The following is a 2,697-nucleotide window of genomic DNA, read 5'->3' as shown; positions in this document are numbered from 1 at the left end:
TCTGCTTTTTGTAAAGAGGAGTGAAAAAGCTTACAGCACCTGGTATTCCCAGGCGGTCTCCCATCCAAGTACTGACCAGGCCCGACCCTGCTTAGCTTCCGAGATCAGACGAGATCGGGCGTGTTCAGGGTGGTATGGCCGTAAGCAAATATTGTGCCTACCAAAGGTCCTTTTAAAGATACTATATCACCACGCTTTGCTCTGTCGTCTATACAGGGAGCGCCTGCAGATTTCCAGACACACTCACAGCTTTTAAATGTCAAATCAGAATGTACAAAGTGGCTATAAGGATCACAAATGTAGTGCAGTAAAAATATTAATATTTACTGTTGAAATGTAGAATACGTTAGCATAAAATTGAAAAGAAAATGATCGATGAGCTTAGGAATGATGAAAGCCATCATTTAACTGGATTTGTGTCATTTCTATACCGGCAAGTCATGATCTAGCTATATCCTTCCCACCCTGTCGGTGTCCACTGAAAAAGCAGCAGCGCCCTCTGCTTTTTGTAAAGAGGAGTGAAAAAGCTTACAGCACCTGGTATTCCCAGGCGGTCTCCCATCCAAGTACTGACCAGGCCCGACCCTGCTTAGCTTCCGAGATCAGACGAGATCGGGCGTGTTCAGGGTGGTATGGCCGTAAGCAAATATTGTGCCTACCAAAGGTCCTTTTAAAGATACTATATCACCACGCTTTGCTCTGTCGTCTATACAGGGAGCGCCTGCAGATTTCCAGACACACTCACAGCTTTTAAATGTCAAATCAGAATGTACAAAGTGGCTATAAGGATCACAAATGTAGTGCAGTAAAAATATTAATATTTACTGTTGAAATGTAGAATACGTTAGCATAAAATTGAAAAGAAAATGATCGATGAGCTTAGGAATGATGAAAGCCATCATTTAACTGGATTTGTGTCATTTCTATACCGGCAAGTCATGATCTAGCTATATCCTTCCCACCCTGTCGGTGTCCACTGAAAAAGCAGCAGCGCCCTCTGCTTTTTGTAAAGAGGAGTGAAAAAGCTTACAGCACCTGGTATTCCCAGGCGGTCTCCCATCCAAGTACTGACCAGGCCCGACCCTGCTTAGCTTCCGAGATCAGACGAGATCGGGCGTGTTCAGGGTGGTATGGCCGTAAGCAAATATTGTGCCTACCAAAGGTCCTTTTAAAGATACTATATCACCACGCTTTGCTCTGTCGTCTATACAGGGAGCGCCTGCAGATTTCCAGACACACTCACAGCTTTTAAATGTCAAATCAGAATGTACAAAGTGGCTATAAGGATCACAAATGTAGTGCAGTAAAAATATTAATATTTACTGTTGAAATGTAGAATACGTTAGCATAAAATTGAAAAGAAAATGATCGATGAGCTTAGGAATGATGAAAGCCATCATTTAACTGGATTTGTGTCATTTCTATACCGGCAAGTCATGATCTAGCTATATCCTTCCCACCCTGTCGGTGTCCACTGAAAAAGCAGCAGCGCCTCTGCTTTTTGTAAAGAGGAGTGAAAAAGCTTACAGCACCTGGTATTCCCAGGCGGTCTCCCATCCAAGTACTGACCAGGCCCGACCCTGCTTAGCTTCCGAGATCAGACGAGATCGGGCGTGTTCAGGGTGGTATGGCCGTAAGCAAATATTGTGCCTACCAAAGGTCCTTTTAAAGATACTATATCACCACGCTTTGCTCTGTCGTCTATACAGGGAGCGCCTGCAGATTTCCAGACACACTCACAGCTTTTAAATGTCAAATCAGAATGTACAAAGTGGCTATAAGGATCACAAATGTAGTGCAGTAAAAATATTAATATTTACTGTTGAAATGTAGAATACGTTAGCATAAAATTGAAAAGAAAATGATCGATGAGCTTAGGAATGATGAAAGCCATCATTTAACTGGATTTGTGTCATTTCTATACCGGCAAGTCATGATCTAGCTATATCCTTCCCACCCTGTCGGTGTCCACTGAAAAAGCAGCAGCGCCCTCTGCTTTTTGTAAAGAGGAGTGAAAAAGCTTACAGCACCTGGTATTCCCAGGCGGTCTCCCATCCAAGTACTGACCAGGCCCGACCCTGCTTAGCTTCCGAGATCAGACGAGATCGGGCGTGTTCAGGGTGGTATGGCCGTAAGCAAATATTGTGCCTACCAAAGGTCCTTTTAAAGATACTATATCACCACGCTTTGCTCTGTCGTCTATACAGGGAGCGCCTGCAGATTTCCAGACACACTCACAGCTTTTAAATGTCAAATCAGAATGTACAAAGTGGCTATAAGGATCACAAATGTAGTGCAGTAAAAATATTAATATTTACTGTTGAAATGTAGAATACGTTAGCATAAAATTGAAAAGAAAATGATCGATGAGCTTAGGAATGATGAAAGCCATCATTTAACTGGATTTGTGTCATTTCTATACCGGCAAGTCATGATCTAGCTATATCCTTCCCACCCTGTCGGTGTCCACTGAAAAAGCAGCAGCGCCTCTGCTTTTTGTAAAGAGGAGTGAAAAAGCTTACAGCACCTGGTATTCCCAGGCGGTCTCCCATCCAAGTACTGACCAGGCCCGACCCTGCTTAGCTTCCGAGATCAGACGAGAGGGCGTGTTCAGGGTGGTATGGCCGTAAGCAAATATTGTGCCTACCAAAGGTCCTTTTAAAGATACTATATCACCACGCTTTGCTCTGTCGTCTA

The 2,697-nt window shown here is 43.6% G+C and overlaps 6 non-coding genes across 6 annotated transcripts; all 6 read right to left on the bottom strand.

Moving 5' to 3' along the window:
- Nucleotides 1–27: 27 nt before the first annotated feature.
- On the bottom strand, nt 28–146 carry LOC129115234 (5S ribosomal RNA). The gene has a single exon (XR_008532934.1). It is a non-coding gene; the product is annotated as a 5S ribosomal RNA (ribosomal RNA).
- A 379-nt stretch (nt 147–525) lies between these two features.
- LOC129115233 (5S ribosomal RNA) lies at nt 526–644 on the bottom strand. The gene has a single exon (XR_008532933.1). It is a non-coding gene; the product is annotated as a 5S ribosomal RNA (ribosomal RNA).
- Nucleotides 645–1,023: 379 nt separating this feature from the next.
- On the bottom strand, nt 1,024–1,142 carry LOC129115232 (5S ribosomal RNA). Its single transcript, XR_008532932.1, has one exon. It is a non-coding gene; the product is annotated as a 5S ribosomal RNA (ribosomal RNA).
- Nucleotides 1,143–1,520: 378 nt separating this feature from the next.
- Nucleotides 1,521–1,639, bottom strand: LOC129115231 (5S ribosomal RNA). Its single transcript, XR_008532931.1, has one exon. It is a non-coding gene; the product is annotated as a 5S ribosomal RNA (ribosomal RNA).
- A 379-nt stretch (nt 1,640–2,018) lies between these two features.
- On the bottom strand, nt 2,019–2,137 carry LOC129115229 (5S ribosomal RNA). The gene has a single exon (XR_008532929.1). It is a non-coding gene; the product is annotated as a 5S ribosomal RNA (ribosomal RNA).
- Nucleotides 2,138–2,515: 378 nt separating this feature from the next.
- On the bottom strand, nt 2,516–2,632 carry LOC129115230 (5S ribosomal RNA). Its single transcript, XR_008532930.1, has one exon. It is a non-coding gene; the product is annotated as a 5S ribosomal RNA (ribosomal RNA).
- Between the last annotated feature and the right edge of the window lie 65 nt (nt 2,633–2,697).

This window comes from Anoplopoma fimbria, unplaced genomic scaffold, assembly GCF_027596085.1.
Source record: "Anoplopoma fimbria isolate UVic2021 breed Golden Eagle Sablefish unplaced genomic scaffold, Afim_UVic_2022 Un_contig_11378_pilon_pilon, whole genome shotgun sequence".
NCBI classification, from domain to species: Eukaryota; Metazoa; Chordata; class Actinopteri; order Perciformes; family Anoplopomatidae; genus Anoplopoma; species Anoplopoma fimbria.
Note: the sequence above shows the minus strand (reverse complement) of the source record. Positions and strands in the feature narration are given on the sequence as shown.